The 16,246-nt window shown below is 43.4% G+C and overlaps 1 protein-coding gene across 1 annotated transcript in view; it reads left to right on the forward strand.

The window, feature by feature from the left end:
• The window catches only part of LOC124711981 (BTB/POZ domain-containing protein Tiwaz), an 857,301-nt gene that overhangs the window by 486,984 nt on the left and 354,071 nt on the right, over positions 1-16,246 (forward strand). Inside the window, exon 3 of the mRNA XM_047242267.1 lies at positions 15,071-15,143. The gene's annotated coding sequence lies outside the window, so the exon portion shown is untranslated. The remainder of the gene's footprint in view (positions 1-15,070; positions 15,144-16,246) is intronic.

The raw sequence follows: 16,246 nt of genomic DNA on the forward strand, positions 1-16,246 counted from the left end.
CCATTTGAACCATAGCCCACTGAGGCACAGCAGTTACATGAATGCGTCGTGTCTGTTCTTTCGGACGTGCCCGAAAGAACACACATTACGCAGTCGTTCAGTGTACATAACATTCCATATCGCGACTGGCCTGCATGGAATCCCAACTGAGCCCAATGGAACGCCTTTGGGATGAGTTAGAACGTAGACTTCGCACCAGACCCTAGCGTCCAGCACCACAGCCTTCCTAGTTTCGAGCCTTGAGAAAGAATGGGCTGTCATTCCTCCATTGAAAGCGTCTACATCAGAGTTCATGCCGTTTTATAGGCGAAGCGTGGAAGCAACACATATTGATGTCCACCAATAGGCATTCGGATGCTTCTGATCAGGTAGCGTGTATTCCACATTCGGTCACGTACGTTTTCTAGTATTTTTTGGGTTAGTCCTTCACATTTCCATGTACGGTCGCTAGCAAAACCTTACAGTCAAAATGTCACATCGGTGCTGTTCTCATCCAGTTGTAAGGCCAGAGAATGACAAAATATTTCGAACTGACAGATGACGTGACAACAGAATTCCTTTATCCGACAACCGAGCGCTGTAGAAACGACAATACGTAATTTCGAGCGCGCGGCCCGGCGATCTGCATTTCAGCTCTGCATAGCGCTGAACGGGCGGTGGGTGATCAATGCGTGGCGCCCATCACGTGTGACAGACAGAACAGAGGCGGCTTCCCGCACAGGCAGAGCTGTCGGCCGGCAACGACAGGAGGCCGCGCTGCGGGCACGTCAGCCGACTTGGTCTTCGCAGAACAATCGGCTCAGCGCGAACCTGCAACAGACGTCCGGGCCGCCGCCGCCGCCGCCTCTCCTATTGAGCTCGCCGCCCACTGCGGCTGCCAGCGAGACGTCGGCGCTACGAATGCGGCCACACGCGGACCTGCCGCACGTTCTCCCTCCTGACAGCTTCAAACTGACTGGGAGTGCCGTCCGGGACTCGAACCCGGATCTCGAGCTATCAGGAGCAGCGCTACTCCAGCACTGCCTACGCAGCGATGGGAAGCATCAGTATGCCAAAGCCTCTCATTTCGGTATTGTATCGCCAACCGTAGGGAGATTCTGTAGCTGTGTGTCCGGCTCCGGTTGCGCTGAAACTGGATTGTTCGCACACAACCGAAACGCCTATTGTTCTGCTGTTGCCAACACGCCGGACCTAAACTGTCATTGCCAGTGATGATTGCGCCTAAGATTTTGAAACACAATATACAAAGATTCTCCCAAGAATTATTCAGGAATATCACCGTCAGGGCAACGGACTGACAGAGGACTGCAGCTTACCATGCTTTAAGGGGAGGTTTACTGTCTTTGGCCCGAAAAAAGCATGTTCTTTGAGAACTTTTTCTCGGGGTGTGTTATAGATATCAGTGTCAAATTTGGTCAAAATGTTTATTGATATTTCCTCTACAAACTTGATTTTTTCGACAGAAAATGTCAAAGAGCAAAGGCGGAAGTGCCGTCTGAACGAAACAATATTTCGATGTAGACTTCCACGCGCGGTGTGTTACAGGTCAACCGACTAGTCTGAAATCAAAATTGAGTTGATGTTAGCGAAGTATATAAGATTCTTTAGGAGTTGTACTTCGCTTAAGTAATTTGGACCATACGAAACAAAATGGCGGCCATTTGAAAAAATAGGGTTTTTTCATCGATTTTTCGACTTCGTCGGCCAAGTAAAAATATTTATAGTTGATGAGTCGGGGTGAAAGTGGTACAACTCCTAAACAATTTAGTTAGCTTCGTCGGAAACAAAGAATCGTGCCAATCGGTTCAGTAGATTTGAAGTTACCATACCGCGCGAAAAAAAAAGTAATTTCGAGAAAAACGCGTTTGTAGTTTCGACTACATATAAATGCAATACTGTGCAACTTACATTCAATCTGCTACTCTGGGTCCATAAACTAGTTCTTCCTCTTCCTCATAGAGGGCTTTCTGCTCGGTCTGGGCCGTCCTGCGCTGCTCCAGAGCCCCTCGTACGGTCGGTGACCAGCGTTTTTCGGTCCCTTCAATCCGGTGGTCGTCCGAATGCTTGGCCAACTGCGTCGAATAGAGTCCCAGGGTGACGTCCATCGTTGTCATAGTCTTCATAACTGCTGAATACCCTTCGTTGAAGCTGCTCACTGCCAGGAAAGTCGCAATCTCCAGTCTTCGCACCAGAATGCAAATGCATGGGGACCAACTTCCAAACACACAAGTTCAAACTTTCATTTGAATTTTGTGTGTTTCCTCCCAAGCACCGGTACAATAAGTCGTCCTCCGAAAGAAAAAAAATTGGTGCGTGAAAAAGGCCGATTTCAGGCAGGTGCATTTTTTTGTTCAGCTGCGAATAACAAACATTTCCCTTCCGTATTCGGAAAAACCGTTTCAGGGTTGGATTCTAAAGACTTTTATGGATATAAAAATGCAATTTTAAAAAAAATTCTATTTTTGCACCAAAAGATAATAAACCTACCCTTAATGGATGAATTAAATTGAATTAAAATCCGAACAAATAAGATTAATGAAGTTAGTGCAAATAATATGTGTAATAAAGTGTAATCATATCAGTGAAGGCCGTTCAGAACTATTGAGGATACTTGCATTCGTATATAGTGGCAACTGAAAATATACACCAGACCAGGAATGAAACCCCGATACACAGCTTGTGGGAGATCTCTTAAAGCAGTGTTCTAAAATCATTGGTGGAATCATCATAGTGAAAGTTCGAATGAAGCTTGCTCATATTCTCAATATACTCTCGATTGGAACAGCGACCAACAGAATCAGAAAACAAAATTGTTTTAGTCTACAGTAGTAATTAATGAGATGCCTGGAGGAGGGGCGATGCAGCGGAGCTAAGAGCCCCAGCTTATACATGGATACTGCTTCGGTAAAATGACACCGGAAACGTGGCCAAACATAGAGAACTGACAGTTGCAGAGTAACACATTGTCACAATGCGCCACTATGCCCTCTGGACGCTGAATCTCTTTCCAATCGCATTATTTTTTACTTTCTAATGTATAATGATTCAAACGGCTCTGAGCACTATGGGACTTAACATCTGTGGTCATCAGTCCCCTAGAACTTAGAACTACTTAAACCTAACTAACCTAAGGACATCACACACATCCATGCCCGAGGCAGGATTCGAACCTTCGACCGTAGCGGTCACACGGTTCCAGACTGAAGCGCCTAGAACCGCACGGCCACACCGGCTGGCCAATGTATAATGCTGATATTATGAAGACACTTGGTTAATCAAAAGATTCAGGTCAGGTCGATGTTTTATAGTGGTACTAGTCTTTTCCCCACAGCTTTGCCCACCTACCCAATCGTCACATATATTGAACACACCTCCTTCTCCCCCACTCTGTGTCCACCTCACCTTCACTCTTCCATCTCATCCTTCCACATCCATTTGTCTTTTTCCTCTTCCCCACTCTCTCTGCCTCTTCATCTCCTCTACCCCTCTCCTTGTCCATTTCTTCCACACTTCTGTCTGATCATATATTCCTCTCCCCTCACTCTGATCATATCGCCCTGCCCCTCTCATTTACCATCTCCATCTTCACCTCCCCCTCTTCCTTTTCTGTCTATACACTCCTCTACACCTCCCACCTGCCTCATGCATCTCCCACTCCTCCATTCTCTCTGTCCATTTTCTCTTCCCCTTCACTCTGTGCATCCCTTTCTGTATCCATCTCACCCTGGTCTGAGCCATGCTCATTGGCACAAGCAGCTCCTGCAGTACAGTTTAATGGTTCAAATGGCTCTGAGCACTATGGGACTTAACTTCTGAGGTCTTTAGTCCCCTAGAACTTAGAACTACTTAAACCTAACTAACCTAAGGACATCACACACATCCATGCCCGAGGCAGTATTCGAACCTGCAACCGTAGCGGTCGCGCGGTTCCAGACTGTAGCGCCTAGAAACGCTCGGCCACCCCGGCCAGTGCAATACAGTTTAATGAAGCAGGCCAACATTACTCCCACAATATGCCTGTCAGGCAGGCTACACATCAAGTTCTTGTTAATCATTTGCTTGTCCCTGACATACAGACCGCTATGCAAAGCAGGTGGGTAAAGCAGGCTGATCCAACACAATCTGACAGAACACACTAGTCATATACAAGCAACCCACATGTCAGGGCCTGGAAAATATTTTCTTGCCCCTACCATGTAGGTTGCCCAGCAAAGCAGGTTGTTTTGGCAGGCCAATACTGTTCCCAGACACCATGCCTGTCACATGGCAGCTTATATACCAGGGGCTGGAAAAAATATGTTTTTGCCCACATCTCTGCTCTTACTGGAACTAGGAGGTATAAACCCCACAGTCCTAATACTCATAGGACCTTCTGTTTCTGTGCCAAATTTGGCTGAAAACGATTGAGCAGTTTGAGAGGAGATCCTGGACATACACACACACACTCCACTTTATATACATAACCAAATAAACATATCACAAACAGTAAATGTGAACGTAACTACATAAATTTGCTATTTTGCTTCTAATGTTTTATTACAATCATGACTGTTTTCTTCTTTGTCTTATTACATAATTTCTTTAATTTAATATTTTAGGTTATTTTTATTTTTAAATTACCTTTCACATTGTGATTACTTTAAAGAAATAAAAATGAAACAGTATATATATGTGGCACTCTTATCAATGCTAGCCACAATTATCGTACATTTAGGGCTTGGCATTGACGTTTACTTTTGGTGTTTACCACATATACTTGTGAAGCAAGTGTGACAACTGCTTGCCATGGGTAATGGGCTATTATACATTTTAAAACTGCACTGTTACCAGACGTTTCCTGTCGCAAAAAAATTTTTCTTACAGTATTATTCTATGGACCGAAATAATTTGATCAAAAGAAGGCTTGTGGATGGTATTGTCAAATGAAACTCGTAGCCAATACATAAAATAAAATATCACGACTATAGACTAAAACATTTTTTCTGTGGCTTGATCATAAAACTAAATGGTTTAGGCGACTCCTGGCGAAAATTCGAATCTGGCGCAAATTTTCGTTTGTGACGATATAACCATTACAATCAGTATTTCTGAACGGTCTTCCTGATATCGTTTCACTCCCGAAGACGCCATTGTATTCTCTTCAGCGAGTACAATTTACACGGCTTTTTAGAAAGGCGAATTTTTCATGCCACAACATCTGAGTCGTGCCACATGGTTCTGCGCCGCGTGGAGATAAGTCCATCTGATCTTTTCACCCTGAAGCATAACGCACAAAAAATCCGCCATCCGCATGAGACACGACGCTGATTCCACGAAGAGCAGCCTCTAGCCTCAATGACGGCGTGTTATTTCCAGCTGAACTCACTGATGATTAAATACCGCAGAGCTACCAAAATTGTGGGGATGTGGTTGCTACGTTTTACTTGCTGTTCCAAACAGTTTCAGGTATTTTCTGTAGGATTAAGACTGGGTGATTTAGAGTGTCAGTCGAGGTGAGATAGAGTGCTTGAGAGTTCGTCAAACCAAGCATATATGTGTGCAGCACTGCGAACGTGGCTGTTGACACCTAGGAAAATGAGGGTGTTTACAGCGTATTCATAATGGGCAACACTTAATCGTCGAGAATGTTGAAGTAAAAATCACGGTTCGTTTTCATGGTAACATGAGTGAAGGAGTTCAAGTCATGGTATGCAAAACACCCCCAAACACATCACAGAACCACAGCAGGTTTCTGGCTTCGTTAGGATATCACAGATCTCACTCCTAGCTTCATTTGAAGAGAGGCATAATCGCGACCAGTCGGACCACACTACCATCCTTCAGTCAGTTGCTGTCTGGTTTCTCTGTTGTTTGCATCATCGAAGACGAGCAGCCTTATGTCCTGTTATGGGCAACGGCTTTTCTCGAGGCACCCAACTCCAAATGTCCAATTCATGCAGTTCCCCTCGCAATACTCGCTCGCAAACAGGTTGTGACGGGCCTACATTCACTGATGTCAGTAAATCCTGTCGAGTGTGAAACATTTTGTCTTTGAAATTGCATAACACTCTTCACCGTTCCCTGCTTGTTAGCACCTTTCGACGACCACTCTTTTACGGCGTGTCACATACCTCTGAGTGGTACACCATTCCATGTAGACACAGTGAACAGTTCGCTTTGATGCATTAAAAAACCGGGCAACTTCATTCGTGGTGTGGTCGTGGGCACGTTCCATCACGTCTGCACTCGAAGTGTCTTACAGCACTGATTATGTATCATTGACAGGCATTTGCATACTTCTTCACTGTTATAGCGTCAGCAACGGCGGGTATAGCATTTCTGGCTCTGGGAGCCAAAGCATTCACTCCCAAACCTCGCTTAGTAGCTGAGTGGAATAATGTCAGCTCATGTATGAGGTAAGAGATGAATGAGGTGTAGTCGTATTTTCATTTATTAATATCTCTTTAATATGTATTCAGATTTTATTGACAATGTGTGCAGCTACACTCTGCAGCAAACTTGTAACACGCCCGGGGGTACTAATGGGTGGGGTACTTTAAACTGACTTTTCGTTTCGTGACCGTGCGCCCTGTCCACTCCACGTACCTGGTAATCCCGCGGCGGTCGTACTGCTCTGCTCCACACTGCTGCTGGCTTGCGTGGAATTATCTATCTAAATATGCAAGCGAGTTAGGGGAGCCACTCAACGTCAAAACACAACACTGTTCTACGTCTGGTATGAACATCTACATTCTGATAAGGAATAACAGATTGCACTGTTTACATTCTAAGTCGTAAATGTTTATCCCAATTAACAATCTTGATGATTATCTGACCACTTGGACAAGCGTACGCGTACCGAACACGCTGCGGATCATTGTTGATGATGCGGAAGCCGAATGGTCGCACTAAAGTTCTTACGCTTCTCACGCATACACAGATATTTGGTACCAGTCCTCCTTGGCACTAGTAATAAATTTTATCACTGTTCACAAGGTTAAATTTACAGTTCACAGTTCTCCAGTTGTACGAGCGTGCGCGTAACGTCGCGGCGCGGCTGATTGTTGATGATGCGGAACGCGATGATCGAACGCACGCTCTCACGCTCGCTACAAGACACTGGCACTTGACTGCACTATATATTGCTAACTAATTTTTACTGATTCGCATTGGTTCATTCCGGGAGACCGAACACGGCGCGGATGATTGATACTGTACGGTACGACACGCAACGAGAGGATACACAATACGTTATCAGCGGCACTGCTCATTTTTAAATTCCTTCTTCACGCACTTTCCTCTGAATCACTTCCATATTTCATCACTTTGCTGTAACAGCACTTGTAGCAACACTTCAACCTGAGTACTAACAATGCCTCTCACATGCAGAGCTACACACTACACAACATAACAGTACCCTGTCCCGCACTCGACCCCCTAGACGCGGCTGCCCACAAAGATACTCCACAACTAAACCAGCGATATGACAATACGCTTACAAACTGTCATACACATTACTTAGATTCCTTTCATTATCTACATTCTTTAACAACTTTGGTATTGTCTAATGTAGAGAAAGCACTTCATGCGCCTTCGGCGCACCAACAATGAGAACGGAGCGATAGGTTTTGGGGTGACAGCAGTAGACCAGTGCTGGATGGAGCAGAGACAGCACGAGGTTAGTAGCGGCTGCACGGTTTCGGTACGATGTAGGCAAGGCCGCACGTCAAGCTTCTTATTTGGCCGAGCGGCTCTAGGCGCATCAGTCCGGAACCGCGCGACTGCTACGTTCGCAGATTCGAATCCTGCCTCGGTCATGGATGTGTATGATGTCCTTAGGTTAGTTAGGTTTACGTAGTTCTAAGGTCTAGGGGACTGATGACCTCAGATGTTAAGTCCCATAGTGCTCAGAGCCATTTGAACCATTTTTCAACCAAACTTCTTATTTCACCAACAACTTTGTAAACACTGATGTACCGCAACTCTGAGTGCAGTGCAGAGCAGAATGTGTATATAGGAAGTAATTTTGGTCAAGGGATTTATTTAAAGTTTTATGAACAGGTATTAACGTTCTTAAGTGTGACAGTGTAGTTGAACTTTTATTATATCGGTTGTAAGTGGTTTACGGCTCTGTCTGCCACTTAGGTCCGATTAATTAAAGCCGTTGGTACCCATTACTTTAAATCTGACTTCTCAATTAGTAGAGCTGACAACTTCAATCACTCGTTAGTAGCTATCTTTCAGCCTCACATCAAGAGAGCCAAGCTTCACGGCCTGCGATCTACTTCTGCGAAGGCAGCAGTCTGGCGAAATCCGAACTTTTTGCCTTGACGCGGCAGAGCACAGCTATGGCTTCTTGCACACTCTGCATTCAAAGTACAAATGCGGACAGGCGCTTGTGATCTATACTAATACAGAAGGGGGAATACGCAAGACGCTAGGGCGTTTGTTGTGATGAATGCAGACTCCGTTTCCATCCGATCGCAAAGTTTAATTAGTGCCAAAAAAATCAGCGTATTTTTCCGCCTGATACCAGTTCTGTTCCACGTATAGAGCTTCAAAGCGACCAGGTTGCCCTTTCGAGCGGCTGACTTACATGAAGTTATGTGACGCACCATACAGTATAGAACTCAAAATCCATCTTCTCATTTTGAAAGCCTTGCGTGAGCATCTAGCATCGTAGATCGCTAGTCACTTGCCATGGGCACACAGAACGGCTGTACGTTTTCTAGCTGGTAGTTACAGCGCCATGGCTGATCACTGTATGCGTGGGTGGTCCGACGGGTACAGCATAGCAGCCGGTAGCGCGCCGCCTGCGCGTGAGCACGTGGAACGGTAGGAACGCGCCTATCTTGATGCCGCTGCTGAGCGTGCGCCGGTAGGCGTCGCTGTCATCCGCTGAGCGAGACAAATTGCGTGCTTTGCCGTAGCTAATGGACTGCTGTATCATCCCGCTTAAAGGGTAGAGGAATTTTATTATTAGGCTTCAGGGACAGTTTGATAGAAACATTACAGTCCACACCAGGTAACAGATTTAGTGCTATGTGCCATTAAATTTTTGTGTTGGGAGTCACCGTAATAAATATTGCCACTCGTTGTACGTTGTCCGCCGTAGCGCAGCAGTTATAGTCGCTGGCTGGCGTCATACGTGTTATTAATTCGATTCCAGCCAGTTATTTATGATATGACGTTTTGATTTATACAGGGTGGTCCATTGATCGTGACCAGGCCAAATATCTCACGAAATAAGCGTCAAACGAAAACACTACAAAGAACGAAACTTGTCTAGCTTGAAGGGGGATACCAGATGGCGCTATGGTTGGCCCGCTAGATGGCGCCGCCATAGGACAAACGGATATCAACTGCGTTTTTTAAAATAGGAATTCCCATTTTTATTACATATTCGTGTAGTACGTAAAGAAATATGAATGTTTCAGTTGGACCACTTTTTTCGCTTTGTGATAGATGGCGCTGTAATAGTCACCAACATATGGCTCACAATTTTAGACGAACAGTTGGTAACAGGTAGGGTTTTTAAATTACAATACCGTACAGAACGTAGGTACGCTTGAACATTTTATTTCGGTTGCACCAATGTGATACATGTACCTGTGTGAACTTATCATTTCTGAGAAAGCATGCTGTTACAGCGTGATTACCTCTAAATACCACATTAATGCAATAAATGCTCAAAATGATTGGCAATACGTGTAACGACATTCTTCTCAACAGCGAGTAGTTCGCCTTCCGTAATCTTCACACATGCATTGACAATGCGCTGACGCATGTTGTCAGGCGTTGTCGGTGGATCATGGTCGCAAATATCCTTCAACTTTCCCCACAGAAAGAAAACCAGGGACGTGCGGGCCATGGTATGGTGCTTCGACGACCAATCCATTTGTCATGAAATATGCTATTCAATACCGCTTCAACCGCACGCGAGCTGTGTGCCGGGCATCCATCATGTTGGAAGTACATCACCATTCTGTCATGCAGTGAAACATCTTGTAGTAACATCGGTAGAACATTACGTAGGAAATCAGCATACATTGCACCATTTAGATTGCATCGATAAAATGGGGGCAAATTATCCTTCCTCCCATAATGCCGCACCATACATTAACCCGCCATGGTCGCTGATGTTCCACTTAACGCACCCATCGTGGATTTTCTGTTGCCCAATAGTGCATATTATGCCGGTTTACGTTACCGCTGTTTGTGAATGACGCTTCGTCGCTAAATAGAACGCGTGCAAAAAATCTGTCATCGTCCCGTAATTTCTCTTGTGCCCAGTGACAGAACTGTACACGACGTTCAAAGTCGTCGCCATCCAATTCCTGGTGCATAGAAATATGGTACGGGTGCAATCGATGTTGATGTAGCATTCTCAACACGGACGTTTTTGAGATTCCCGATTCTCGCGCAATATGTCTGCTACTGACGTGCGGATTAGCCGCGACAGCAGCTAAGACTCCTACTTGGGCATCATCATTTGTTGCAGGTCGTGGTTGACGTTTCACATGTGGCTAAACACTTCCGCCGGCTGGAGTGGCCGAGTGGTTCTAGGCGCTACAGTCTGGAACCGCACGACCGGTACGGTCGCAGGTTCGAATCCTGCCTCGGACATGGATGTATGTGACGTCCTTAGGTTAGTTAGGTTTAAGTAGTTCTAAGTTCTTTGGGACTGATGACCTCAGAAGTTACGTCCCATAGTGCTCAGAGCCATTTGAACCACTTTTTTTGAACACTTCCTGTTTCCTTAAATGACGTAACTATCCGGCGAACGGTCCGGACACTTGGACGATGTCGTCCAGGATACCGAACAGCATACATAGCAAACGCCCGTTGGGCATTTTGATCACAATAGCCATACATAAACACGATATCGACCTTTTCCGGAACTGGTAAACGGTACATTTTAACACGGGTAATGTATCACGAAGCAAATACCGTCTGCACTGGAGGAATCTTACGTGATACCACGTACTTATACGTTTGTGACTATTACAGCGCCACCTACTACAAAGCGAAAAAAGTGGTCCAACTAAAACTTTCATATTTCTTTACGTACTACACGAATATGTAATAAAAAAGTGGGTTCCTATTTTAAGAAAAACGCAGTTGATATCCCTTTGACCTATGGCAGCGCCATCTAGCGGGCCAACCATAGCGCCATCTGGTTTCCCCCTTCAAGCTAGAAGGGTTTCGTTCTTTGTAGTTTTTTCGTTTGATGCTTATTTGGTGAGATATTTGGCTCGGTCACTATCAATGGACCACCCTGTATAATGTTGTGGGACTTACTTAAGAAATATTGTAGGGGCATCCTCTGCTGGGCCAGGCGGTTTATCTCCATGTGTTCTCAATAAACTTGCGTTCAGTGTGAAGTGTAATTTCCATTGAACATCCTTCTCATAGAGAACGTACCCCTGTGTTTGTCCCTCATTCACTCCCGCCATACGAGAGTGTGTTTTTACCTTCATGGCTTTCTGCTTACAGTGACACATACGGTGATTACACAGGCGTTCAACGTGGAAAGATAATCTCGTCGTTGCGTGAAGCGTCATAAAGTTGTAAAACAGTGAAAATAACTTGAAAGATAAAATGTATACCCAGCCACTCAAAATTCAAAAGTACTAATGTTTACATGTCTGGAAGACAATTTACTTTCTTCACACAAAACTCTTGATTGCGTAATAAACGTTCGTCCAAGGAAAGTCCTCACAGGAAAAGAAAAAGGTCATCATTGTACAAAGGAAAAACTTAAAAGTCAATAAAAATTTCGTGATCACCTTCCTTGTAATCATGTCCTCTTCTGAAAACGTCCACCACTAGCATCTACGCTTCAGTAAAAGTAAATCAGTATAATATGCCAACCGTGAATGCTGGAAGTAACACAGTGATAGTAATCTGCGTGCACAGTGTCTCCTCTTCCAGAAAAAAATGTCCGGGTGGAAACACGTACTGTGATGGTTTTCTGATCACGTAGGCATATCCCTTTGAGACATGTAGAATATTAGTACTTTTGCATTGTGTGTTGTTGCGCCTATAATTTAGCTTCCAAGATGAGTACAGCTATGACCTCACATACAATTATGCATTAAATAAAAGTTAGTTCTTGTTGAAGACCCTGGTCTTGTAACTGGGGCTTGATTCCGGACTCTACACAACAACACTGTTGAAGATGTTTAGTTACAATAATTAAACTACTGTCTTCATCCTCCACCCGCACTTGCCCTAAGAGTTTGGAATTTTTGCCTTTTGGAAGGTATGCTTTCAACGACACAAATGATGCTTACACTGGAGCTGGAGACAAAAAGAATATTGTTACGCTGTGCGTTATAAAGGCGTTAAATAAAGGATAAACAATGGGCGTAGGAGTCTAATCGGACTTTCTAGCCACAGGCAGCCAAGAATTTGACTCACAATCCACGCCCTGGCATGAGTTCCACAGCGCTCAGTCTTGCTGCACGTTTCCCCAGCCATCACGTCACACTTATCTGAGCGTGAGAGGGTGGAAGAGGGCGAAACTGTGAACATGCCGCACTTAAATGGCAGTGCAGTCACACTGCATATGACTTGGCTTTGTATTTCACATTTTGGATCAACACAGATCACAAACAAAACAAATTTTCAGTATTATTTAATTACTTTTGGCGTGCTAAAGACATGATTTTTACCTGGTACAAACTGATGGCATACAGACAGATGCAGACAATTTCACAGATTTCACAGATTTTCGCACTCACGTTGTCATGTAATAGTGACTTTCTTAGTTTCATAATCGGAAAAAGTTCTTTCTCACAAATGTCAATCGAAATAGCCTTTTTGCATCCTAGTTATGGAAACATGGACACTCTACCTGAGAAAACAACATAGAGGTCCTGTACAGTATTAATGTAAAAGAATTTCTCATAAAAAAGGAATTATTTTGCAGGCCAGTCAGTCACATCTGCACATGCGTGGGGCACAATCAACAGAAATTGCAAACGGTCACGAAAACAGATGTAAGATCAGCGGTACCCTCAAAACGTTTAGGAAGATCTCCTTGCAATTGTTTCAAGACCACAATCAATTCTTCAAATCTCACTTTTTTTTAATGGCAGTGAGCTTAAGGCACTGGACTGTGTTTGTCAGAATGTGCCCTTTCTATAACGCGATTTTCTTTTTGAGTCATCTCCATCAAATCAGAAATAAGTTGTTTCTCACCTTTACATTACTGTAGGCAGTGTGCAGGCAAGTCCCCTTACAATGTAGGTCTGCCATTCGTTCCAGATGTCCTGATTTTGGTTCTTGCACTCCTTTTTCCTTCATAAATTCAACAACAGCTGTTTGTGAATCGAAAAATCGTTCCGTGCATGCCACTTGACTTAACCAACGTACTCTGCAGTAATCTATAGTCTCCAAATTCTTCGTTCAGTTGTATCGAAAACGGTTGCAACTGAAAGAGGAAAAACGCGAGGGACTTCAGAAATTTTACTGTTCATAGCACCAATTTCTTCACGTATTGCATGCCTACAGATTTAGCACGAAGTGCCTCTTGTACAGAATCCCGCCTGTCGATCGCGCTGCTTCGGCAACTTGCGTGCCCTGTAATCAAAGTGAGGAAGGGGGACCTCCATTTTAACGTGGATTCCTCACATCGTTCAGAGGTGAAAGTTACATTAAAGTCAGACTGAAAATTTCGGCGATTCTACCGGGAATCAGTCTCGCAACTTCTTCGTTTCCAGGCATGTGCTGTTATCACTAGACCCACGTTTCTCAACCTTTTTTACGTGGGGCACACTTTTCCGACCCCTACTTGTGATTTTTTTTTTTTTTCGTAGATGCAAGAAAGCCAAAACGTGAAGTACATACAACATATTTCTTTTATTATGGAACGAGTATTAGATACAAATTTATTACGTAAGACTCTTCAATAGTAGCTTATGAATATGAATAAAACATACTATTCTTAAGAAGAACATAAAAGTTTTTACGTTCAAGGTATTAGAAGGCATTAAAAATCTCGCAACCCACCAGACATGTATTCGCGACATTCCGACGAGTATGGACATGGCGGTTGAGAAACGCTGTGCTACACCAAGCCCGACACACAGAAAGTAAATTATACATATATATGTATCGATATCCATGACTGTTAGCTACAAACATCTGTGATACCTGCTGTCAAGTGATATACAGATTCATTATTGGGTTAACATATCAGATATTACTTCATCAGAATGTACTTCAGCGTATACAGACTGGTTTGTGGACAGTAACTGAAGCTTCACGAGATAGCATAGCGTACTTTCACAACACTGGAACAAATCATTACATTCGTCGTTTTAAACAAAGAAAGAAATCATTCCAGTAGAGCCGCATAAGATTTGGCTTGATATAAGAAAATAATCGAGACAGTGTTGCTTTCGCATGGAAGGAAGGTAATCCAAATGGTACGAGAGCGTACTAAAAAGTAATGAATCCGAATTTTTAATGTAAAAACTTAAAGCTTTTGAAATGAAGCAAAAGTTATCAGCAATCTACATCTTTATTTTTTAGGTCTACATACTTATTTCCCAACTTAGCCACCCTGGCGACGAACACATTTATACCAACGAGAGGCCAGTTTGTTGATACCGTCGCTGTAGAATGTTTAATTTAATAGACGGAGCCAAAACCTCATCTTTGCTTGCTCCATTTCATCACTATCAAAGTATAGGCGTGCTTTCAGTTTTGGAAACAGGTAAAAATCGGATAGGGCCAAGTCGGGACAGTATGGAGGATGAGCGACGACAGTGAACCCACAGGCGGCTCTCGTGTAGTACTCCAGCATATTCTAGCGTCGTTTATAACTCTTCATAACTGTTAATTTTCCGAGCAGCATTCACCTTTCATCTTAGTGGGATGTCCATTCGCTAATGGCGTCTTAATTCTCCTGGCTACTCGCTTTAGGGAGATGTTTAGCGTATTTCGCCCATTACATGCTGCTTGCAACAGTATCCTCTTCCTCGGCTCATCGTGGAACGTATACGAGTTTGCCTTTGCTCTTAATTAGCCGGTAAGACATCGTCACAAAACGCCACACTCAACACCTGTTCCTTTGTTTCAGGTGAGTGGCGTTTAGCTAAGTTCTACAAGACCTTCGAAGATGCAGTCGCTCTACTCGGTGCTTTCGCTGCGTGGTAAGTATTACTGATTTGAATAATTGCTTGGAAAGAATCAGTAGAACATTGAGCTCCTAACAGTGCTGCAGTCTCTATCCCAACGTTTTCTGATAAACGCTGTAACGCGGCCATTTGTTAGGCTTTTAAACTGGAAAAATGACGGTGAGCATCGGATCCTAAACGCTGTGTTACAACAGAAATTAAGTACTCGCGATAATAATACTTTACTATTACGTGCACGAAAATAAAACATGGAAATGGAAAAGAAATAAAACATTGATGATAACTGGAAGGTTGAAGTAAGTAATGCTAATGATGAATTATCCTGTAGTACTGACTTGCGTAGCGAAAATATGGCGTAATGATACTGAATAACAACTCACAGTCCATACATGTTAATTATTATACTAATCATGCAGTAAACACATCTATATAAATGATACCGTGCAGTTAGTGAAACCTACCATATTACTGCAATGGCTATTATGATGTTTGTATTATAAAAAAAAAATACCTGAAGTGACTTTTGTGACTTTAGTACAAGAACAATTATCTTTTCACATAAGGACTGGTACAGATTTATAATGATAGGTTGTAGAACAAATTATTAACAAAAATCAAGTTCTTTAAAAGTCTTTTCATGAGTTTATGTGAAAAGAAGTGTGGAAGTAGTCGTTGAAATGCTGCACTTCACAAACTGTGTTTGGACTTACCTGCATTGTAGTCGTTGTGGATTTAGTGGCAGATTCGCATCTTCTCGCTTTCTCCCTCCTCAGTCTTTCCGTAGCAGTTTTCTGATGTAGAATCCAGTGAGATAATTATTTTCTTTCGACATCTGAAGACACTGCCTCTACATGTGCATTAATTTACGTTTTCCAAGCAACATGTACATGATAATGCGCATTCCCTAGCACAGCGACTGACTTTCAGCCGCAGACTGCCATTACTCTTTTAATAGTAATAATCTCGTTGGCATTCTCACTGCAGATCTCTTTGACACGTTAACAGAATTGTTTACACATATATTTAATTTCATGCTACACACACTGCTTTCTGTAATTTTTTTAGCTTTGTAAACAACTGTGTTACACAGACAATAACAAACTAAATTACAGCTTTTC

The sequence above is a fragment of the Schistocerca piceifrons genome, chromosome 1 (assembly GCF_021461385.2).
Source record: "Schistocerca piceifrons isolate TAMUIC-IGC-003096 chromosome 1, iqSchPice1.1, whole genome shotgun sequence".
NCBI lineage: Eukaryota > Metazoa > Arthropoda > Insecta > Orthoptera > Acrididae > Schistocerca > Schistocerca piceifrons.